Source organism: Protopterus annectens, chromosome 9.part0 (genome assembly GCF_019279795.1).
Source record: "Protopterus annectens isolate FY-2018-M chromosome 9.part0, PAN1.0, whole genome shotgun sequence".
Classification (NCBI taxonomy): domain Eukaryota; kingdom Metazoa; phylum Chordata; order Ceratodontiformes; family Protopteridae; genus Protopterus; species Protopterus annectens.
In genome coordinates, this window is record NC_056743.1 from 1,202,743,593 (window position 1) to 1,202,769,951 (window position 26,359).

The 26,359-nt window shown below is 40.7% G+C and overlaps 1 long non-coding RNA gene across 1 annotated transcript in view; it reads right to left on the bottom strand.

The window, feature by feature from the left end:
- Positions 1–26,359, bottom strand: part of LOC122811938 — a 558,722-nt gene that overhangs the window by 484,119 nt on the left and 48,244 nt on the right. Inside the window, exon 2 of the long non-coding RNA XR_006366316.1 lies at positions 13,836–13,910. This is a non-coding gene — a long non-coding RNA (uncharacterized LOC122811938). The remainder of the gene's footprint in view (positions 1–13,835; positions 13,911–26,359) is intronic.

Here is a 26,359-nt window from a genome sequence, read left to right on the forward strand (position 1 = left end):
TTTCTTGAAAATGTAAACATATTCTATCACATTTTTTATATGGCATATTTTCTTTTACTGGCAATGTATTTTTTTTTTTAATAGCTTTGATTTTTTTTCATCCGTTAGATTTTCATATGGTTTTACATAGTAATGTTTTACCATTACATTCTTATTCCATACTTTTCTATCGTTTTCTATACCATCAATTTTTATTTTCCACAAAAATATTTCTCGGTAACATTTTATGTCTTCGTTTATACACTTTTTCTTTTACTCTTTTTTTTACCATACACCAAAAGGTATCACACTTGCACAGTTTTATTACTAATCTTTCATCTTTTTCATTTATCCACTTTAACACTTTGAACAAATTTAATGAAGCAGCATACACCACTGGGTTAATTAACCCTAAACCTCCTTATTTACATACAAAATACCTTTTTACTAGATTTAATCTAGGACCCCATATAAACATAAAAGAAAACTGCAATAATTCATTTTCAAATGCTGTTGGCAACATAAATACACTTACTAAGTTTGCTATTTTTCCCCATCAGTACTGAATTTCTCAAATAAGCTTCTTTTTCTGAATGATAATTTGTATGTTCTCCAGAAAAGACAAGTTTGCTTTATTTCTTCTGTTGTTTTTCCCTAATGAATTCTACTTAAATCTTTATTCCTAAATGTAATACCTACCAGAAATTTCATTCACTGTAATTTTTTATGTTTTTTAGTTACCCAAAAAACACCACAGTCGAGTGTTTTTCCCACTTGCTTGAAAACAGCTGCCTCTGAAGAAACCTTATGTACAGCATGATCGTTATCAAGCTTGCCTCATAATTTAAGTACCACCGAGGGTATATCTACCCCCTCTACTATTGCACTGCTTTCGCTAGTTTTTTTTTTTCTAGCTTTTACAATTGTGTAACTAGGGTAGTGGAGTGCACACTTACCGGCGGCTCACATATAGTCAGCCACCCACATTGCCTTCTACCTTACCATCACTTGTTATTTTCTGCCGATTTTTTTTTTATTTGTTACCACTATAAACTGTCCGCTGCCATCTGAAGCTAAGAGAAATATTGTACCTTCAGCTCAGAAACCTAGTACCTGAAAAAGTGCTCAGCTTAACATACTTGGATAACATCTCAAACTATGGCACTGACCTGGGCTATGCACTGACAACAGACAGTCTATTTTTGGCTGCTCAGTCTACCTCTTGCATCTCAGCCCACTCCATTCGTCCTTGCTCTGCTCGGGCTCACTTCGCTCCTCTACCCTACTTCCAAATCTCACCCACCCCCACAGCATCTAAACTTGTAGTCTATTTACTCCACCCTTTCACTGTACTCCTTCCAATCAGAACATCTCCTCTTCCCGCCAAATTGTACTAGCCCTCCCTTCTTTACTTTATAACATACTTCTACCCTCCTACCAACTTCCTTTCTCTATTAACTCCTCTCCCATCTAGGCTAGCACCTTACTCACATACTCTACTACACACACACACTCCCTACCACTATCTCTATTTGCCTTACCACCTTCACAGAAAATAATTACTACCTCACTATTTTCTATTTAAACTCCATACACCATTTCTACTTTTATAGCCAATTTACTACTTCTAATCTATCCATATCCTTCCCTCCAATACACTCTTCGTTATTCATTACTCATTTCCTTTTCTTCAATTTCTCAATTCTTCCCAGTCCTAACTCTACCATGTTTCTCCTTACCCTCCTTGCACTTATGCTTTTTTTCCTATCTTCTCCTTCATCTTACTTAGTACGAATTCCATCTACACTCTTCCCTACTATAGTCAGTGTCTTCCTCCATTTTCACACATCACTACTCCATACTCATCACTCCTCATTTATTTCACATTGACCATAGTCTCTTGTTTAAACGTAAACTTTATCAAACACCACTTTACTTATCCAACAAACAGACTTGCTACACATCCAAAATTAAAGCATTTATTTTCTGTATTGTCATTAAATTTCTGTTACTCTGTGGTGATATCCACCCTAACCCAGGTCCCAATTTCACAACTCTCCAGCCTCACACACTAAACTCAAATTTGTCTTAGTAAACATATGTAGCATTTGCAACAAGTCATCGAACTACATGCTTGGATAACTCTACAATCCCTTGACATATTAGTAATCTCTGAAACCTGGCTCAAACCTCACAAAGATTCTGAAGTCCTTCCCCCGGGATCAACAAAATCAGAAATGTCAGACTCAAAAGAAAAGGAGGTGGTGTAGCCATACTATATCCAAATCCCATCTCCTTAACTCCTCATAACCATCCTATACCTTCTTTTCACAAAGCCAAACTAATAATCCGCTATCTTAACTAACATAATAAAAAAGCCTCTGCATCACTGCAATGTACGTACCACCTGGTAACAATCTATCAATTCTTATTTCCCTACAGACAGCATAAACCTTTTTGTTTTTTCACAACTCATAACCAACCCAACTTATACCAACTCATCATACCAAAGAGGATCCATTCTTGATTGGATTCTAGTCTCCCACCCTAGTGACTACATGGAATCTAAAATTCTACCAGACTTGGTGATCACCACCCTATCTGTACAACTAGACATCTCTCACCCATACAAACATACTTACAAAACAGTAAACAACCTAATCCACTTTAACCAGACTTTTACAGATATACTAAATACTATTAATTGGTCTTTCCTTAAATACTTACCCCCTGATGAGGTAGTCAACAAATTCATCTATACATTCCTAGACACATTAAACAGATTAACTCCTGCCAGAAGGATAAGAGCTAAAAATAACTATTCCCTCGGGCTTTCTATAAATACCAGATCTCTCATGCAAAACAGAGACAAGGCATGGCTATGCTACTCGAAACAGAAAATACAACAATCTACAACACTTTAGAGCACTGCATAACTAGTGAAAAAAACATGTGAAAAGAGATAAAAAAAAAAAAATTACGTCAAGTCTCAGGATCAGCATAAAACCACTGCAATGACTTTATGGCAAGAAATCAAAAGAATTACACATCCCAGAAATAATTCTTCCCCTAAACCCTCCAGTAACAGTACTTCTGATACAGCATCCCAATTTAACACTTATTTATCAACAGCATCGCTTCCATTATAGGTTCATAGGTAGGTACTAGGCTATCGGCCCAAGGGCCTACGTAAGCCTAGCCAGCAAGGTACCATAGCTTACGCCACCCAAGAAAGCTATTTTCCTGTGCCACTGTCCAGCAGAGACACAGAAGTGATCCCCAGGGTGTATTTCCTATTTCCCATCCACTCAAGATTTTTCTTGAAGAGTGCTAATGAAGTACTTTGCTTGACAAAGCTGGGTAGCTTGTTCCAGAGTATAGGAAGTCTCTGAGACAGGAATCTATCCATCCAGCGTGTCCTGTTTATTGTGGTGACAAGGCTTAGGTCCATAGAACGTGTAGCTTGGAGGGATTGGAATTTCTTTAGGTGTAGCATGTCCAACAGCTCTGGGTTTGACATAGCTTTATATGTTAGGCAGAGATCACCTCGGAGTAGGCGATATACTACGGAGTAAAGCTGGAGTTTTTTTGAGGCGGTCAGTGTAGGGCATTTGTTTGAGGCCAGTAATCCTCTGTGAGGTACTTCTGTGACCTTTCCAGCTGCTGCAGATGTCTTGTGAGGTGCATTCCAAAAGGGGCGTTGTACTCTATAATGGGTCTAATGAGTGACAAGTAGAGGGGAACAATGACCTCTTTTTCCTGGATGAGAACCCTTTTATGATAAGGTGTGCCACATAGAAGGACCTCCTGACTACTGTGGCGATGTGACTATCAAAGGAGAGACTACTGTCCACCTACTTACCAACAACTTCCCAACAACGCCTTCTACCTTTGCTCATCATCCTACTAGTTTGCCCCTCCACTTCCTCCATACGAGTACCTACTTGCTTTATTAAGTCCCTGCTAAGGAAACAAAATGACTCCTCTGTTGATTATCTTCCTAATGAATACCTAGGAATGGCAGTTGACTCTACAGCATCCCCAGTTTCTATATTTACTGACAGATTAAGGAAGCCACTGTCCCCACCCTGTGGAAAAAGTTCTTTATCCTTCCTCTCCACAAAGGTGGCACCTCAACAGACATATCCAACTATAGGCCTATTGCCATCCTTTCTCCTCTTTCCAAAATTTTTGAGAAATGCAATCACAAACAATTTCTTCAATATCTTCTTGACAATAATCCCCTACACAACATGGACTCAGATCTGTATACAGTACTACCACTACTCTTTTACCCTTCACTGACACAGAAAATAAAGCTTGTGATTCAGGTAACATCGGTATAACAATAGAGATGAGACTATCAAAAGCTTTTGACAGTCTCCCACCCCAAACTCCTGTCCCAGTTATCCCTACTTGGATTAACAGAAGCTACCTTACAATGGTTCACCAGTCACCTCTCTGACAGATATCAGTCAGATGGAATTCCAGTTTCTCTCACTATCTACCAGTTAACGCTGGGGTACCTCAAGGTTCAATTCTGGGTCCATTCCTCCAACATTTTTATTAATCATCTTCATTCCACCTCTAAACAAAAAACAGTTATTCAAGATGCCAACAACTCTACTTTAATCTGCTCCTCTAATAACCTTACACATCTTCAAACATGAGAGGCATTCAATTCCATCGAGTGCTGGCTTACCAACAATCCTCTCCTACTAAATATCAATAAAACCAAATTACTGCTATTCTTACACAAACAGCTCCCCCTTCATTACTCTAACTTTACAATTACTTCTCTTAACAATACTGCAATCGATGTTGTTTCACATACTATGCGGTTACATGCAACAATAGACATTAAATTTGACCTGCATATCAGTAACATCAAAAAGACTAATAAAAAAACTAGGCATGCTGTACAAAGTTAAAAAATTCATCACCAGCTCACCAAAAGTAACTCTTGCCCCCACTTATCTTTTACCATCTCTTTTATATGCCTCCCTTATCCTAACAAATCTTCACTAACAGCAAAACTCAGTCAATGCTATAACAAAATAGTGAAATTTGCTACCAGACAGCCTCTCAAATCTCACCACTATTCTGCTCTCAAAACTTTACACTGGCTCGAACTACTCCACCTGTTGACTTTTAATAAACTAATCTTAACATATAAAATACTGTACAATTCCCTGTTCTCACAAACAGCCTCAACATTACTTCACCATTATATTCCATCTCCCAACTTAAATTCCTCTCCAGCATCTACTTACAAACCTCAAAGATCTAATGGAGTTGGTCTGAACTCACACTGTGCTGCAAAAACCTGGAACGATATTCCAAAATCAAACACCTCAATACTATTCCTTCAAAGCTCAACTAAAAGAGCATCTATACAATAAATGGATACGCCAATACTCCATGCCAACTTAACACCCATTTCTAATTTTATATCTTTAACTTACTGTTGACTTGCTAACTTCCCCTCCAGCTTTTATTTCTAAATTTATATTATGGTAATTTCCCTAGACCCTTCCTACCACCCCTCATAGTTTCCCTTTTTCTTGGTAGCCTTTACATCAGTAAACTTAATCTATTATGTATTCCTGCATTTTTCCTTTCTTACTCCGCCCTTTTTCTTTCAAGAAATCTTGACTTTATGCACTGAAAATGGGCACATAATCAGTTGAACTTTCCCAGTAAACAAATGTCAACTAAATGACAAATAAAATAAATAACCCCCTATCTTTAATGCATCATCTAAACCTTTACTTTTTATTTAAAGCCACCCAAATCATCTCTAGACACTCATTTGTGTAAATAACTTTTATCTAAATGTTGTTTTCCTGCAATTCTAATGTCATCTGCATCTATTAACAGAACTGGAATTCTTAACTCTGCAGGTGTTATTGTACCCCATCTCCTTCATTTTGCAATTTATTTCACATACTATCACATTCATAACTAATGCAAAGAATATACAATTCACTTGACATCCCTGTCTTCAGCCATTTACAGGTATTTTTTACTTAATTACTAGATGCTGACATACATAATTTCCTAACTTTCTCACTTATATTCTTTATTACCCAAAATAATTCATATCCAATTGTGTCAAATGCCTTATTAAGATCTCCTATCATGTTATCATAAAGATTGTATAACCATTATTATTCAGTACTATTGGTCTCTTCTATCATCCATATGAATTTACGTATTCCACTACATAATTATTTATACATAAAACCTTCATTTAACCATTCAAAACATCCTTGCTTATATAACACATTGCATTTCTTCTTGATTTCTTTCATATAATTATTTTTCTTTGTCAAAGTACTTTGTTAAGTTCTAAATCTTCCAGTGCATCATATGTTCTTTTATATTTTTCTTTCTCTGCTTTTCTCACATCATAGTGCCACTGTAAAGAATTTTATATTTTTCCTTAAATATCATCCACCATTCAGACCAATTTTTATAAAATGTTCTTATAGTAAAATGATCTTTCCATAACTGTATTCCAAAATTCTTTTATTCCATGCTTTCTCATTTATCCTTTTTATTCCTTTGTCTATTTTTATATATCCTTGTTTTCTTTTATCTCTACCCATATTGCAAACTGATCAGAAGATCCTGTTTCAACTACCTCCCAGTCTTCTATAAGTAAACCTTCTGATACTATAAATGATCTGTTTCAGTTCTATACATACCCCTTTTTTAAGTCCACAAATGTTTGTCTTAAAGTTTTAACTTACCCCATCTTATAACTTCTAACACTTTTCTTACATCATTTCCTTTTTACTCATGCCTCTTAAATCACAGTAAAAATCTCCTGTCATTATAATATTCATATTTATCGCTACACAGTCAAAAATATGATGAAACAAGCTTTCCCTTTCTTTACAGTTAATATAAACATATGTTATAATTCTATATTTGTTCTTTCCATTTTAAATCTAGAATGGTTAATCTTCCTATTTTTGCTAGTTACATCTAACATCTTACTGTATTTGTACAGAATACAGACATTCAAAACATCTGTTTCCCAAATTATCTTTCCTCTCCATAGTTTCTCTATTTGAAATATTTAATTTGTTAGAAATCTTGTGTCTAATATACTTAGTTACATCACGTGTTATACCAGTGAAAAATTCCTATTCTCATTACAATCTTAATACTATTCACATTTACAGAAAACACTAAAATTTTCATTTCCCCTTTTCCTTAGATTCATGGCTTCATAAATTCACAGATCTTTAGTAGGCTATCTTTCTTAACAGGCCATTGTAAGCCTACCCAATTTCCTCCCCAAGGGGGAGAATCAAACACTGTACCTTGTGTTTATGAGTCAATGTACCTTGTGTTTATGAGTCAAACACCTTAACCATTATACCAAGCCCCAACCTTTAGCTGTATATACCATTTTTCACCGATTTCCTCTTTTTTCTTTTGCACTATTCCTTTAAATTTTACCCTTTTACCAACAGAATTCTTATCTCTTTACTACCTCCCAGTTTATGTCTTCAATCACTTATTTCAGAACCTTCTTCTACATCTCATTTACTGTTTTTTTATCTAATTTTTTCTTCTATTTCTACTACTTCTAAAATTTGTTCCGTTTGTTCATTTTCGTCAGTTTCTTTTTCCTTACTATTTTCATTTTTGCAATCCATCAACAAATGTCCAATTTTGTTATGTCTAATATTTCAATTCACATTTTTTTGCATCATGTCCCATTTCCCCACAAATATAAACATTTTTTGTCACAGTTATCAAATATCCTTTTCCACACAAAAAACAAACAAAAAAAAAACATGTTTTGCGTTGTCCCCAGTATTTTACAACACCCCTATTCCACTGCACATTTATAATGCTTGGTATATGTATATTTTTTACTCTTTCTACTTTTAATACAATATTACAATCTCAGGAACCAGTTCACCAGTCCATAAACCCATTTTTGTCAAACATTTGCAGTCTCCAGTACTTCTTTGCAAAAAGCTTTTAAGTCTCTGTGTTCACCAGTGGGAGTGGTTAACACTGAACAGCCTGCCTGTCCCTGGAGGAGTGGTTACTACCTAGAATCTGTAGTTTTATTGGCCATTTTGGGTCAATTCTAAACTCCTTGATCTGTCTCTCTTAAAACCAGGCTGCCTCATGGTTTTGGCATCTTTTCAGGCTTGCTAGTTGTTGCTGAAGCACCTACCGAGGGGAGAAAACGCTGAGAGAAGAAAAAGAGCCACTTTTGTGATTTTTAAGTATTTTCTTCTGATTTTTTGTTAAAGTTTTCCTGCTTTGCCACCTACTTTTTGGCATTTTCCGGCTTGCTAAAGTTTATATCTATAACAGTAACAGTACTTGTAACACATCTAGAGCCTGTTTACTGCATTTCCTGTGTTGCACTTAATTTAAAATTGTTTTTTTCTCTAAAAACTGCATTTTACCTGATTTTGGCCCAGTACTCAAGTGTGGGGTCATTTATTGCACTGTTGTGATTATTTTGCTGCTTGTGTATCTCTGCTACCTTTAAATTACAACAAAAAGAAAAAATAATCTTGCTTTTTTCCCACTTTCTGAAAGTTAAGAAAGTTCAGTTACAGATTTGCTGTTCTGAACTGTTTGGAAGTTTCTAGAAGGCTAGTGCTTGCTTGGGCTAAAGGGAAGTCTCTGTGTTCACCAGTGGGAGTGGTTAACACTGAACAACCTGCCTGTCCCTGGAGGAGTGGTTACTACCTAGAAGCTGTAGTTTTATTGGCCATTTTGGGTCAATTCTAAACTCCTTGATCTCTCTCTCATTTAAAACCCTACAAACAGTCTTTTTGCGTGGTTTTGCGCACTGAGCAGCGTCGGGCATGCCACCTAAACAGGTTTAAACTATTCTAGGCTCCACAAAGTCTGCTCTTCACTTTTTCCCTTAGAACTGTTCAAACTCTCAAAGTAATCACTCTATTCTCTTTCTAAAGCCCTGCACTTGCTCAGCTCTTATAAGGAAACACTAACTAAAGCACTATACCCTCCTTGACTTCTCATAAGTATTAGACTCCCGATTGGTCCTTCCTGATAAAGTGAAAAATCAGTTCCCTTCCCTAATCTGATCAGTAAAAAAACAGTTCCCTATACTAATCTGGTATGTCCAAGGGTCAGTTTCAAGGTTACTCTCCAGTCCAGCTGGTGAATCTGGGAATTTTGAGGCAATGTTACAATTGCCTTATGTACACAGACAACCCTCTCCTCCTTCCAACAAACTCTAATACATGTGAGAGATGCAGTTACACAGCCAAACTGGAGGCAGAGCTCTCTCAACCCAAGACTAGCACAGTCAGTCAGGAGGAAAAGGTAACCACCCACACCACAAATCCAGTCTCACACAAACCTATTGCATCTGCATACCCAACACAAACACACAAAAACATACTCGGAGGCTCTAAATAAAAATCTGCCTAAACAGCAAAGACCTCCTAAGCAGATATCCAAGCAACAGCCACCCCTCAACAATACCCACGAATCACATATCTCACAAAATCAGTGTGCCTCACAGTCACAGCCCTTAAGGCCAAACACACCAAATACACTTGTTATAAGGGACTCTACTGTCCAGCACACTGACGTCCCGCTCACCAGACTGAACAAGGAGAAGGTCACTGTAAGCTGCCTGTCGGGTGCCAGGATCCGCCACATAACGCAAGCACTCAGGTCACTCCAAAGCAAGTACAAGTATGACTCTGTCATTGTCCACACTGGTGTGAATGACCTGAGATGTACCTCCATGGACTACATGACATAGAGGAGCTCTCTGACCATGTAGCCCAGGCTGGTATGACCCTGACCTTGAGTAGCATCTTGCCCTCACCAAGAATGATGCCACAGTATAAAGACAAAACGATCAGTTTCAACAACTGGCTAAAGTATTGGTGTCATTCAAAGGGGATCCAGTGTCTGTCAGCCTGGGATGACATGCTCGACAAGCCACATTGCTTCGCTAGGGACGGCTTGCACCTGTCACCCTTAGGTTTTCGTATACTGGCCAAGGCTCTTGCCACCCCCATAGTGCCTTTTTTAGGCAAGTCTCAAAGTACAAACCCACCTCCATAGACAACCCAAGGATAAAAAAACTAAAGGTAATGCTACTCAATGCCAGAAGTCTAAACCTCAAGATGCACGCACTCGAGGCTCTCCTCAGTATGGAGAAAACCGATGTCTGTGCAGCAACAGAAACCTGGTTCAAGGCTTCTGAGAGCACCCCAGCACTACCAGGTTATAACTCATACCATACGTTTCGGCCCCAAAACCGGACCGAAGCACAAAAAAGAGGGGGAGTATCTATATTCATCAAAGATACCTACATCTCCAGGTTAGTGGCAGTGCACGAAGCATCGGAAACCATCCATGTGCAACTAACAGCGGGCAAAACTGCCTTTCAGTTTGTAGCCTGCTACTGAACACCCTCCCTATTGCAGGAACCCCACTTGGCATTCCTGAGAACACTGGAGAATATGAAGGTCTCTCCAAACACTGTTATTGGGTGACTTCAACTACCCAAACATTGACTGGGAAAACTACTCAAGCCCAAACACCCTCGCCCAACGGTTCTTTGAATTTATAAACTCTAACGCAATGGAACAACTGGTCATCACTCCCACAAGAGGGAACATACTGGACCTGGTCATCAGCAACATGGGGACTATGTTCCACACCAGAGGTAAACCCCTCATTGGTAAGATCAGACCATAAACAAATTTCCCTGGACATCCATATCCCGTCCCCACCCCCCCAGCCAAGAAAATCACTGTAAAGAATTTCTCAAAAGCCAACTTTGCACTTCTTAAGACTGAGGTGGAATCCTTCAAAGCCCCTGGGCCAGAGGATAAAATAGCCCAATCCACAGAATCCTTTACAAATGCATTCTATGAGCACCTGCAGGAATGCATGGATCGTGCTATCCCAAATAAAACCAAGACTCACTCCTCCAAAAACAGGAGACCGGTCTGGTGGACCCCGGCTATAAATAAGCTATACAACAGAAGGAGGAAGCTACTACATGACAGAGCAAAATCCCAAAAAGGGAAGGCATCTCTGATCAGTATTAGCAAGAAACTTTGATCCCTCATAAAATCATCAAAGGCCAGTTTCGAAAGAAAAATTGCCCTAAACACTAAAGATAATCACAAGGCCTTCTTTAGTTATGTCAGAAACATGGGCGGAAACTCCCAGATATGCTCTGAATTGTTGCATAACAGTACAAAATATATCGAACCTACTGACATAGCCAACATCCTGGCAGACAGATTCAGAGCAAACATTTCCCCCCTTCCCCCCCAAAGGAGCAAATGCCTATCCCAACTGAATGTAACCTCCCTGACATCACAGATGCACAGGTGAAAGCTGCCCACTCCAAAACAAAAAACACAGCATCTATGGGACGGGACGGTATCCCAGGCTGCGTCTTACACGAGGAGCTCCAAGAAGAACTGAACCCTCACATTAAGTCACTGTTCAAACTTAGCCTTACTACAGGATATGTACCCAAAGAATGGCGTACAGCTACAGTGGTCCCACTCCACAAAGGTGGTGCCACAACGAACCCCGGAAACTATCACCCCATAAGCCTGACTAGTCTGGTCTGTAAAGCTATGGAGCATATTATCATGGAACTCAAACAAAGACATTGGGAGCCTCCAGACACTGGACCCTACCCAATTCGGCTTTGTTAAGGGCAGATCTTACCTCTTAAACCTAGTTGATTTCTTTGAAACAGTTACCAAAGCCATAGATGAGGGCAAGGTAGTCCACACAGCCTACCTGGACCTCGCAAAAGCCTTTGACACAATACCCCACTCTGGCATCATAAATAAGCTTACCAGCTTAAATATCAACCCCTATATCACAAGATGGGTTGCAAACTGGCTCAGAGATAGAACCCACATGGTCAGAATCGCAGGTGCCATGTCCGAATTCAAACCAGTTACAAGTGGCGTCCCACAGGGCTCAGTTCTGGGACCTCTCTTGTTTGGTATATACTTCTCTGAGGTTCAGGCTAACACGGGGGAATTATGGCTGACAAAGTTCGCAGATGACTGCAAACTGGGGGCCATAATCGAATCTCCAGCTGACACAAGCATCCTCCAAAAAGGTCTCACAGAGACGGATGCTTGGTGCCAGAGCCATGGCCTCAAGCTAAATGCTAAAAAGTGCATAGTCATCCCCTTTGGGAAAAACAAGGTGCCCACAAATTACCACATAGGTGGTAATCCATTAAGTACGGAAGAAATAATTAGAGATTTGAGGACCAACGTAGATAGTAATCTCTCCTTTGATAATCACGTTGCCAAAGTGGTTAGAAAGACCTTCTATATAGCCCACCTTACCATGAAAGGGTTCGCATCTAGATCAAGAGAGGTCATTGTGCCCCTCTACTAGTCACTCATCAGGCCCATAATTGAATACAATGCCCCTTTTGGGATGTACCTTACCAGACACCTGCAGCAACTGGAGAGACCCCAAAAGTACCTCACCAAGAGGATCATGGGCTACAAACAGATGTCCTATGCAGCTCGACTAAAGAAACTCCAGCTCTACTCAGTTGCTTACCGCCTACTCAGAGGCAATCTATGCCTGACGTACAAAGCCATGTCAAACCCAGAATTAATGGACATGCTCCACCTCAAAAAATCCAAGTCCCTTGGAGCTACACGCTCCAGGGACCTAAACCTCAGCACAAAAATAAATAGGACATGCTGGTGGGACAGATTCATTTCCCAGAGGCTCCCCTCACTCTGGAATAGAATCCCAATTCATGTTAGACATAGCCCCTCGCTGACCCTCTTCAAGTGAAATTTGGACGCGTGGATGAGAAATCGCAAATTCACCCCTGGGATCTCTCCTGTGTCCCTTCTAGACAGAGGCACAGTAAACTAATCTTAAAAGGGTACCTTCTGTGACCTACTTTACAGAGGCACAGTAGGCTAATCTAATAGGGAGGCGGAAGCCAAATACACTTTGGCTAGGCTTATAAATGCCCTAGGGCAGATAGCCTAGTATCTACCCATGAACCTAAATGACCTATCAAATACTTTCTACCTCTGTTCGAAATTGCATATGAAATCATCTTTTTTATTTCCCTGTTTAATGCTTTTACCACATAAAGACTTCATGTGTTACAGTCTCTTTTTCGTATTCTGCAAGAACATTTTCCATTGAAAAAACAGTCTCAAATTTAATGTCATGTACTTCCATTTTTCATTTTCCTCTGCCATCTTTTCTGCTACACCACATTTGCCTTCATTAACTTTCTCTGCATATGTTTTTTTTTCCATCTCACCACTGTTTTTCAGGACTGTTTCTGCATCCTCCTTTTGCATTTTTACCATAAGATCTCCCCAAGAAACATCTCCTTAATTTTCTGGCTCACTTCGCACCACCATTTCTTTAAGTAAATCATCCCACAACCCTCCTGACTCAAGGGTTGTAATTATACATCCATCATTTGCTGACTCATCTAAACCAACAAGTTTCTTTGAAACACTTCCTTGGAATCCCGCACACATTCTCCAGTCTTGATATTTGCTTTCTCCTTCCTTTTTTTCACTACTCTTATCTCCTTCTCTCTCCATCTGCCTCTGCACCTGGAATAGAAACAGGAAGTGGTCCTCTTGAATGATTCCCACTCAAAACAATGACTAGTAGGGAAAATTCCCAGATGCCCTGGCCAAATTTCCCCTGGGAGTAAAAATACAACCTTGGGTCTCCCCTGAAAAAATGCTATTAACCAAGTGGGACTAACCCAATCAACATAGGAGAAATAATTAAACCTTCCACTTCATTCTGTCACCTTCTGCTAAGTATCTGCAATGACTCACCTGTTCTTTAATGATTTATCCAGACTTTTTTGAGAGCTTCTTCGTGGCTTCCTTGACGTGTCAGTATCAGACCCACTATGACAGAGAAATGACAAGACAAAAACAAAAATAAAAGTAAGCTTAGTACTGTGATGCAACTCCTAGGGGACACTAGCAAAACTCTTGTTCTTTACCTTGAATAGTATACAATAAATACAATGTAAGGATTTGTATTTCATTTCTGTTTTACTTTCACGGAGGCAAGTTTGCTACCAACAATAAATGTAAAGACATATAAACAATTCAAAATGTTCTCAACTAAAAAGAGTAGCTATTAGAATTACTCATCATAACAGTAAATTCTCAACAGTGCGAGTCATACAGTAGTGAAATGTCATATCTGCTCACCGATCTCGCGCATCTGGCTTTTTTTTTTTGAAATCACAAATGAAACACTGGACTGGTATTCCACACCTTATTTGAAAGGGTATAAAGTGTATGCTTCAAATCTGGCCATGAGAAAGCAGCCAAGACTTGTGTTAGTAAATATGCAATTACATCAGTAGATAAATTTGATCCTGACAAAACTGCGGCAGAAGGGCAAAGTATTAAAAATTGGAGACTGTGTTTGCAGAAAATGATTATTCACTGTACACCAGGCAGAAGAGAAGTACATTTATCCTAACAATCAGGGAATGTCGAGAGGGAGGTGTGAGATTCAATCTCCTATATATCCAGCTGTCTTTAAATCATTTTTCCTGGAGGATCAAAGACACTCTGGATGCAGAACACACCAAAGAGGAAATATAAAAGTTTATCTAACAAGAAGTGAGCCACCAAACAGAACTGGACTCTGCTTCTCATTCTTCTAATGATAAAGCTTACAGCGAGTCTTTTCCAAAGTTCCACAGAAAAAATGCTTCAGAAACTGAAAAAAGCACCAGAGGTAACTAGAAAAATCAGGAACACCTTAGACTTGAACCAGAGTCTGGTGTTGGGAGACGCAGATGGACAAGACCACCACCAGAAATTAGTAAATACGTGTGAGATTATAAAACGTCAATCACATTTGTGAACTATGACTTTAGAAGAAAAAAGTGGCTAACAGACTGGAGTTTTGTTGACTTTATTAAATTTGTGGGTAGACTGTAAAACAATTTTTAATTAGGAGAACATTAAAAGGGAAAAAGTAACAGTAAGTAACAATTTTTGTTCTCAGTAGTATTTATATAAAACATTTCATGACCAACTGAATGTCATGCACGAAGTCAGATTTGTGTAGTATGTAGTCAAGGGTATCTTAAATGTGGGGGTGAGAGTGAGTCTTCAGTGACTTTTGTATGTGTTAAAAATATTAAAGCAAGGAAGTGCTTTTTTTAGTTTTAAAAATACAGGCATTACAATGTGAAAGAGAAGAAAGGTTAGACAAAAGGAAATTTAGATTTGTGGGGGAGGAGGTGAGAAAGTGTACTGATTATATGTAGAGTGATAAAGTTCCATCTATGTTGTCAATCTTAGTCAATTCTTGATTTGTGGGTACAGTTCCAATCCTTGGAACTAATCTGGCTAATACATATCAGTCAGCCAAAAAAATCTCTCAAGATACTAGTCTACCCACAATGCCCCTCTCTACATTACCTCAGACTGAGTTTGCAAGCTTACAGAAGACGACACCCTAACTCAAGCCAGAAGCTATGTCCAAAGTGTACCCTAACAAGGAAACCCAGGACAGCATACCACTCCACCAGAACTCTATAGGAGGGGCAGGTGAGGTGGGACGCAAAAATAGATGAAGATCGACAACACAGATGGAACTTTATGGCAAGTCATAACTTCTTTATCTGATGTTGTCAATCTTCATCTATTCTTGACTTGTGGGACAGAATCCCCAGCTACCTAAAATCCTGGGTGGCCCTATGGAAGAACATTCCTGAGAACCATAGAACCAAAGAAGGCGCTCCCCCTGGAGACCAGATAAATTTGTAACTAATAGCAAAGGTATATGGAGTAGTCCATGTTGCAGCTGTGCAAATTTCTGACATGGAAGCTTTAGAATGACAAACAGGTGAAGTCGCCATAGATCTGGTAGAATGTGCCTACACAGGCACTGGGCGTGTTAAGATTCTTTTTTGTGTAAATAAAAGAAATGTAATCCCTTAACCTTCTTGTCAGAGTAACCTTAGAAACAGGTTTACCCAATGTTGCGCTTGCAAAAGATAATTGTTCTGTCTAAATTGCTTATTTCTGTCCAGATAAAAACATAACTTTCGGTGCACATCCAAAAGGTGCAAGCAGTATTCACCTTTAGATTGACACTGGTTTCTGAAATCACTTTAGGAAGAAAGTGACAGGCATGTTCTGAGTAACACTCTGTCTTTATGGAAAACTAGATAAGGGGATTTAGAACATAGAGCATGTAATTCAGAGACTCATCTCACCAAGGTGACAGGTATAAGAAGCAAAGTTTTCCAAGAAAGAAACTAAGTCACACGTAGATGCATGTTCACTCGAAGGTAATGTGAGACTGCAATACAAAATTCAAGTCCCATGGTGGTAGAGGATCCTTGAATAGGGGCTTTAAATGAATGGTGCCCTTGAGAAAAACCTTACAAAACCTGTGGGAGATTAAGGGGTGATTACCAAAACCATTATGGAAATCTGAAACAGCTGCTAAGATGACCTTAATTGTGGATGCAGAAGCTCCTTTACCAAATATGGAGTTAGAAACTCTAGAACTTTTTCTACTGGCACTGAAAAAGGATCCAGACCAATATCAAGTCCAGATAGAAAATCTTTTCCATTTACTACTGTAGAGATTCCTGGTGGATGGTTTATGGGATGCCAACAAAATGTGTCATACAGGAGACGGAATGTCATTATGCCTGGCAACTAACAGAATTGGAGAAACCAAGCAGTCAGCTTGACTGTCTGTAGACTGGGGTGCCCTAGTCCCTGAGGATGGGACAGAAGGTCCAGAACTGTGTCCAGAAACCACGGGCAGTGAAGTAGATGAGATCAAAGGAAGGGAAACCATATTTGTTGAGGCCAGGAAGGTGCAATGAGGATTACTTTGCTTCTCAACCGAGCTGCTTTTTGAGGAAAAGAGGGATCAGCGGGAATGGGGGAAAGGCATAAAGGAGACCCAGGGGCCAATCAAGGAGAACAGCATCTCTGGGGGACTCCCCCTGAGGGGGAATAAGGGTAAAGTAGCTTCTGCACTTGTTGTGCATGGGTAAAGCAAACAGGTCGCAACAAGGCTGATTCCAGCAAAGAAAGATCTTCTTTTTCACTCTGGAGTTGAGACCACTCTTGAGCATCAGGGTGCATCTGCTCAGTTTGTCCGCAATCACATTTGAACTCCCTGGGATGTGCATTATCAGAAAGCAGTTGGAAGTTATGGACCATTACCACACTTAAAGGGCTTCTCAACACAGCGGGTAGGACTTGGATCCCCCCTGTTTGCTGATGTACCTGACTACGGACATGTTGTCTGATTGAATAGCTATTGTCCCTTCAGGTAAGGCAGAATGAAACACCTGAAATGCTAGAAGCACTGCCCTCAGCTCCAAAGTACCCGCTTGTCTTGGACCCCCTCAGCCACTGCTCCCGCCAGGGTATCTGACAGCTCCTTGACCAGATCCCTCTGAAGCCTAGTAAAGTGTACCAAAATGTTCAAGGCCCTGACAGAGCAGGTCGATGATGCATAGCCCTGCTTCCCAAATCTGTCCATCGCCGTGAACCTTGGAACCGACTCGGCCGTATCTTTCAGCTCACACTCGCCAAACTCTCGAGATAGGCACTACCCATAATGCTCATCAAAGAGTACCGCAGATCGAGTTTGTCAGATGATAGTATATAGAAAAAATAGAATGGTTAACTATAGATATTATAGAGATGAGGCCATATACGAGTCCTTAATGAGAAAGTAGCTCAGGACTAAAGTGATCTACTAAGAATCTTAGGATGGAGGAAGGTGGGTGGGGATGTCAAGGATTGGTGAAGATCAACACAGATGGAACATTATGGTAAGACATAACTTCTTTATCTGATTATGTTAATCTTCACCTAATCCTTGACAGTGGGACAGAATCCCCAGCTACTTCAGGCTTGGGAGGTCTCATGGAAGAATATTTCTAAAGCACCATAGAGCCAAAGGATGCTTGACCCCTCGACACCTGATCTAATTTGTAATGAGTGATAAAGGTAAGATGAGATGACTTTGCTGCTGCTACACTGATGTAGTCTAGAGAAGGTCTGGCATGAAAAATTGCTGATGTTGCCACAGCTCCTGCTGAATGGGCTTGAACTGGTTTGGGAAGTTGAAGTCCTTGAGAATGATAAATGAATGTGATGCAGTCTCTAAGCTAAGGTAACCTTAGCAACTGGACTGCCCATACAGAGGGATGAAAATGCTACACATAACTGATGATTTTCTAAATTCTGTTCTGTGAAGATAAAAACGTAGTTGTCTGTGCATGCCTAGTAAATGAAGTGCATATTCCCCTTTGTTAGAAAAATTAGGGGGGGATGGTAATTGTAACGACTGATTAATACTGGATTCGGAGACTACCTTGGGTAGAAAGGATGGATTTGTTCTCAATGCAACTCTGTCTTTATGAAAGATTAGGTAGGGAGATTTGCATGACAGGGCCTGCAATTCGGAAACCAGTCTTGCGGAAGTAATAGCCACCAAAAATACTGTCTTCCAGGATAAATACTTCAAATGACAAGATGCTGACGGTTCAAAGGGGGTCTTGGTTACAGCTTGAAGGACAGTAGTTAGAGCCCATGGGGGAGTTGGTTCGTTAAATGGGGGTTTTAGTAAGAACAGTCCCTTCAAGAAAGTTTTACAAAGCTTGTGAGACATTACTGGAGAATAATTCTAACCCGAGTGGAAGTTTTAAATCACTCCCAGATGAACTTTTATCATAGATGCAGGGGAACCAGATTGAAAAAGTGTGTTTAGAAAATCCAGCACGTCGTGAATGGGAGCGATATAAGGGTCCAGTCCTTTATTCGAGGCCCATTTGGTAAATTTTTCCCATTTGCACTGGTACAGTTTTCTAGTAGCAGGTTTGTGGTGTGCAATAATACGTTGAACAGGGGAAGAAAGCGAAGGATGCCTGGCAATCATGGGAAATGGTAGATGCCACGCAGTGAGCTTGAGATGTTGGAGACTGGGGTGAACCATGCCCTCTGGGTGAGTTAGCAGATCTAGAACTGGGTCCAAGATCTATGGTTTCTGAATCAAATGAGGCCAGAGGAAGGGAAACTAAACTTTGAGGCCAGAAGGTGGTAATGAGGAAGACAATCTGGCACCCTTTCAGGGATGCTGATAGGAAGTTCCAGAGAAAGTTTCTCTGTACCCCTGATTATGTGGTCCATTTCTGCCCCTAGGGTGACATCTTCCATTGCTTCCTCTTCTGCCCCAGGGGAAGTCTTTACCTTGCGAGTCTTGGAAAGGTCCTTTGGATTTTCTAAACCATAGTCTCCCACTTCTTTGGTTCCTTGAATAAGGCCTCTGAGAGGTGGAGAAAAGTCTATGGCAGATACCATCTTGCTCACTTCTGGCTAGAGTGTCTTTAACCTTTGGGGAAAAAAGGGTGGAGCCATCAAAAGGAGCACTGACTAATGACACTTTAAATGGCTCCGCAAAGTTGCACAAGCGCATCCAGGAGTGCCTTTCAATGGTTATACCTGAACCAGCTGCTCTGGTCGTCCCTTCAGTTACAGGTGCAATGAGCCTCATGGACAAGTTGGAGATAGCATCTAGAGTTGCAAGCTGAGAGGAAACTTTGTCACGAACCTCTTCAGCCACTGCTTCCGAGAGACTATTTGAAAGTTCTTCAATCAAATCTCTCTGTAATCTGGTAAAGCGTGCCATACAAGTCAAGGACCTCAGAGGGAAGGTCATTAAAGCATAAACACTCTTCCCAAATCTATCCAACATACTAGACTCCTTGTTAGGAGGATGGATTGTAGGACTCTCTTCAGCAAGTTCCCTATTGGTGGCAGCCGTCATCACCACGGCGTTGACAGGAATTCCCTTAGACCAATGTGGTTCTTCCTTAGATGCTGATAATATCCGGTCAGGTCTCTTGGAGATTGGCTCTATGGAGTCGGGTATCTTCCACGCCTGCTGAGCAATCAGTTTAATAAGATCGTCAGCGGGCAGAGAGATCCAAGAAATGGAGGGTTGGGCATGAAAAGCCTCCAGGTATACTAATTCCTCTGAGGAAGGCTGGGTGAATGACCAGCCACCCCTCCGCTTCAGGATTTCCAGGATGTTCACAAATGAAACATCAGGGGTGACCTGGGGGAACCTTCCCCTTCATCGAAGTCCGTATCTTGAAAATGTAAGACTCTTCTGGGGAATCCAGGTACTTCCTCTTCGCAGGGACTTCCTTGGGGGGGAAAATGCCCTGGGGAAGATTCCAAAGAAGAGACCACTAAAGTGGGAGTTACCTGGGACTTTTCTGCCCTCTGTCCAGGGGTGAGACTAATGGTAGCTCAGATCGAGAGGAAGAAGAGATATGTTCCGACAAGGATGGCAAAAACTGAGAATCCCCAATGGATAATGTCTTCTCCATAATCTGGAGGGCAGGCCCCCACCCCAGTAGAGGAATGGGAGCCCGGAACCGAAACAGACTCTTTCGGAACTGGGGTCACACCCCGAACTGAGGAGACCACCTACGGAACAGGAGCCTGTCTCGACACAGGGGCCAAGGCACTGAGAGGCATAGATGGCTCTGAAGGAACCCAAAAAGGTACCACACATCTCTGAACTGACCAGAGAGTCTCGACCCCGGAAGGTCTCCGGTGCAGAAAGCTTGGAGATGCTCAAAATGGTTCTCGGAACTGAAGACGAAAAAGCTACCAGAACCGAGTCAGCCGAAGTGTCAAGATCGAAGGCTCCAAAGGCTCATCTAGAGTTGGAGGAGAAGGGTATGAAGGGAATCATAGTATGGACAGTTTTGATGCTGGTTTGGCTCGGAACAAAAGGTAATCCTCTCGCCACAAGCAGCTGATCTACTAGTCTCATACCACCAGCGTCTGACACACTCTTAGTAGACCGCACCTGATGGACTGGAGGGAGACCTGGGTGGTCTCACTTCCACAAATGGGGCATCTCTGAAAGGGTCCACAGAAGGGGAATAGGAAGTGCTTGGAAGTTCAGGCAGCCCCAGTAGCTTAGGTACTGGTTGACCCATTGGTATCAATGTAGAGGATGTCGGCTCCGAAGCCAATTTAGTCAGTGTAGACAGATCTCCCGTGCCGATGAACTCTTCGGTACAGAGGAAGGTTTTGACATTTTTTTCTAGTGGGTTCCAAAGACCTCTGAACCGAGGATGATCTCTTCTTTGATCCATATCCATGGGAAGATGACTCTGAAGTACCAGTTTTCTGCCTGGAACCAGAAATGGCCACAAAGGGAGATTTCAGAAGCCCTTTAAATATTTATTTATTTTCCTCTCTGTCAGAGTTCGGGTAGAGAATCCATGACAAATCGCACAATTCTCTTGTCGGTGAATCCTTTCAAGACAGTACACACACAGGGTATGTCCGTCTGAATTGGGCATTTTACTCTCACATTTTCAATACCTCTTGAATCTTGAGGTGCCCTTTGAAGGTTCTGAGGGAGAAAATGTTTCTTTTTGGACCGTCATAATTGACAGTAAAGGAAAGGAGCGGAAAGATTTATTTATTTTTTTTAGGATAGAAAGGGAAGATGAAAGAAATAAAATAAAATATCAACTTGGGTATTAAGAGATACCTTATCAGTATTACAGGAGGAGAATGTTTACCAATGAAGGTAAAGGACAGTTTACCAACGGTACCAGGAAGGAAGACAGAAGGTTAATTAGTAAGGAGGAGGAGCAGGCAGAAGTACTAAGAATACAGGAAATTAAGAAGGAACAAACACGTCTTGTCTGAGAAGCGGCAAACAAGATCTGGGTTAATCTCTGTGAGGAGCATTATGGGTAGTGCCTAGCTCGAGAGTTTGGAGACCGCGAGCGGAAAGATACGGCTGAGTCGGTTCACAGGTTCAGAACCGAATCCACCGTCAAGGATTAGATGAAGATTAACATCAGTTCCTTAATTTTAAGATACGCAATGCCTACAGATGAAGCTGTCAATTTGAGGCAATTGTTCCTATAAGGAGGGTTAAATTAAAAGTTATGTACTCACCATAACTAGGTATCAGTGTTATCCATTTTCATTCTTCCTAAACGAATGGGTTATGGATCCAACCAATCATCGGATCCGACTTAGCCTCATACTTCAGACTCCGGATACAACTCTCAAGCTTCTCCCTCTACCCATAATGCCCTAGTCCATTCTCAATACCCCAGAGTGAGTTTGTTGCCATAAGATTCCCCATAAACCAGTTAAAGGGATAGCTAAAAACAACAGTGCTCAAACCTGGAATCAAAAGTTCCAATAGGAATTCCAACAGGTTCCTCCACAACATTTTAGGAAGAGAGATGGATGGGGGAAGTTGTGGAAGAATGAAAAAGGACAACACAGGTGCCTAGTCATGCTGAGTACATAACTTAAATCTAATGTCCTTTTCATTCTTCAACAAATCGGACAGAGTCCCCAGCTACATTAATCTTGGGTGGCTCTCATGGAAGGATATTCCAGAGAACCACTGAGCCAAAGGCGGCTCTGCTTCTGGATATAAGATCCCATTTGTAATGGGTAACAAAGGTATGACCATTGGACCATGTGGTTGCTGTGTAAATATCATCAATATAAGTTCTTGACCAAAAGGCAGATGAAGTGGCCATGGATCTAGCTGAGGGAGCTTTAGGCGATCTAGATAAATGCCTTGTTAAGAATTGATGCAAGAAATCCAATCAGTTATTTATTCAGCCAATGTAACTTTAGAAACTGGATAACTCAGTTAATTTGATGAAAAGGATACAGATAGCCAATCTAATCTTCTAATTTGTTTTGTTCTGTGTAGGTAAAACAGTTAAGTCCCTGTGCACATCCAGGAGATGTAGCATATATTCTCCTTTGAAAAATTTGGAAAGAAAAACAGTAAATGAATGGATTGATTAATGTTACATTCAGAAGCCACTAAAGGTAAAAAAAAGAAGGGTTTGTTCGTAAACTTACCCTGTCTTTATGAAAGATAATATAGAGAGACTTAAAGAGCCCAGAATTCAGAAATCCTATGTGTAGAAGCGATAGCTACTAAAAGGGCAGTTTTCCATGACAGGAATTTTAAATAATTTTTTGCTTTAGGTTCAAAGGGTTTCTGAGTCAGACCTTGTAGATCCACAATCAGATTCCAGGGAGGTCTAAGGAAAAATGTGCCTTTCAGAAAAGCTTTACATGACTTGGAAGAAGCCAAAGTATAATTTTTATCTTCTATATGAAAATTTGAAATGGCTGCCAACTGTAGTTTAATCATAGAAACACTAGTTCCTTCTTTGAAAAGTGTAGCCAGAAAATCAAGAACGGCAGAAACCGGAGCAGTAAAAGGGTCAGCATTATTTCTCAATGCCCAAAAGGAATTTTTTTTTCCACTTGCTCTTGTAAACCTTCTTGGAGTCTTTTTATGAGAATAATAAAATCGTACATACTGGGGAATAAAGGCTTGGCTGTCTGGCTATTATTGAAACTGGAGAAACCCTGCAGAAGTTTGAGGGCTGGAATGTATTGGGATGATTAATCACTGAGGGGTGTGACAGGAACCCTGGAGTTGGGTCCAGTATCCAGGGAGGATAGAGAAGATGAGGCCAAAGGAAGGGGAACCACACCTGTCAAGGCTAGTAAAGGGTAATAAAGATGACTGAGCTCTGCAACTGGATTGCTTTCCATAGGAATTTGGGTGTCAAAGGAAGTGGGAGATCAGCGTAAAGGAGACCGGATGGCCAAACATGGGCTAAAGTATCTCTCGGTGACTCCTCCAGAGGGGGGATCAGGGCAAAAACCCTACTGCACTTGTTGTGGGGGATGTAAAGAGGTCACACCAAGGTTGGGCCCAAACAGACTTCCTCCGACACTCACGGAGACAACATTCATGAGCCATCAGAATGGACCTGCTTAGTTTGTCCGCTAGTACGTTTTCCCCAGAATGTGAGTTGCAAGTAGAAAGCAGTTGGTGGAGATTGCCCATTGACACACTATCACAGCCTATATGCAAGAGGGTAAAACTGGGTTCCCTTTGTTTGCTGATGTACCAGAGTACAGACATGTTTTCAGTCTGAATCGCAATTCTTCCTAGACCAGAAGCATCTTGCAATGCTAAGATGGCTGCTCTAATCTCCAGAACATTGATAGGCAAATTGGTCTCTTAGGCAAGCCACATGCCCTGGCCCATCCTACTCAAGTAATTCAACCCCATCCCGAATGGGAGGCATCCATAGTTACCATGGCCAATCAGGACATTAAAACAAAGGGTCAGCCTAATAAATGTCATTCAACTGGATCTACCAATGGATGTGGTGTTTGCAAATCTGTGTAAGTTTAACTGGAAAGGATAGGTTTTGTCGAAGAATAAACCACTTCAGGTAGAGTCCACTGAAGAAAATACATACAGTAATGTGCTAAAGGAAGTAGGACTATTACTGCTGCTATAAATACCAGCGCTTGAAGAATGAACCTGGCTGGAGGCGGCGGAGGGGATAGAATCTGATGAAAGTGAGACAAGATTATGTCTGTGCGATGAGTTGGTAAGGATGCAATTTCCATTGTCATGTTCAGATGCACACCAGTAAACTCCAGGCTCTGTTCAGATGTCAGATTTGACTTGGCATAATTGATTCTTATTGCCAGTGAATAAGAAATCTGCAGCAAATAGCCCCTGGACTGCTGAACGAGGTGCACAGATGGGGCAGTGAGGAGCCAGTCACCCAAGATGTAGATGGGCTAGAACCAAAAGCTTCCAAGAATACTAATTCTTCTGGAGAAAGATTATAGGGAGACCAACCACCTTTCTGTCTAAGGATCTCGAATATGTCTCTAAAGGAGACACTACCAGGTGGTGATCTGAGGACCCTTCCTTGAAATCAGTTATCTTCAGTGAGAGATTCCACAAGGGAATCTATGAAGTAAAAGAAAGAAAGAATGTTGTATCTTTCAGCTTATCCCGGTTAGGGGTTGCCACAGCGGAACTCCGGTCTGCTAATGTTTGGTAATGGATTTTTACGTGCCGAGTTACCAGCCCTGACACAACCTTCAACGAAGGCATGCCCATTCACGCATGCCTCCACACAGAAGACACTCTGAGAATCGAATGCGACGTCTTGCTGTGAGGCGACAACGCTACCGCAGCACCACTACTGTGGGTAGAAGTAAGGTACAGGATATGAAATGGGATGAAGTAACAGCCAGGGAGACTGAAACAAAGTTAAGAAAAGCCTCTAATTGGAAAAAAACATGCCCAGTTGCAGTACTTAACTTCTGGTTAAAAGTATTAACATCTTTGCATGAAGATTTAGCCATGAGTAAGTACTATTTATATGTGCACCCTGAACAAACACCAACCTGGCTAACAGGGAAAACAATGCTCCTATTTAAGAGTGAAACTGCAAGCTACCCTAAACATTATAGGCTAATAACTTGCCTTCAGACTACGTAAAAACTATACATGGGAAAGGATGCTGACAAGAGTTTATAGTCATTTAGAAAAAAACTCAATTATGGCATTAGAACAAAAGGGCAATACAAAAGTCATATGGAACAAAGGATCATTTGTTGTTAAAGTCATAGTGGAGAACTGCAAAAAGGGGAAGAATCTAAGTATGACATGGATTGACTACAAAAAAACATTTGATAGCATCCCACATTCATGGACAAAAGAGTGCTTAAAAATGTATAAGATACAGCCTACACTAATAGACTACATTACAGTAACCATGAAACAGTGGCAACCACTTTGCAATTAAGCTATGATAAAGGACAAATTATTATCCAAGGAATAAAAAAATTCAAAGGGGGATATTCCAGGGTGACTGTCACCATTGCCATTCTGCCCTTGCCCTTAACTCATTAAGCTTTTTACTTAAAACAGCTTAGGCCATGGGTATAATTTGGTCCCTAGAAAACAACGAAGTATAAAGACTTATTTTCTATTTGTCGATGATTTAAAACTGTATAGCTCATCAGACGAGAAACTGAAAGCACAACTGCAGGTTGTCAAAACTTTTTCAGATGATATAAGAATTTCATTTGGTCTTGATAAATGTGCAAAAGCAACTTTTAAAGCAGGAAAACTGCAGCAGCAGCAGGACAACCTCAGTTTGGGACAAGAATGTGATATAAACAGCAACTTTTAAAGCAGGAAAACTGCAGCAGCAGGACAACCTCAGTTTGGGACAAGAATGTGATATAAACAGCAACTTTTAAAGCAGGAAAACTGCAGCAGCAGGACAACCTCAGTTTGGGACAAGAATGTGATATAAAAGAACTTGAGCAAGAGGGAGTGTATAAATATTTGGGAACTAATGAAGGACCAGCAATAAAACATGAACAAATGCACATCAAATTGAGCAATGAATACTTTAGAACTTAATCCTGAAAACAGCATT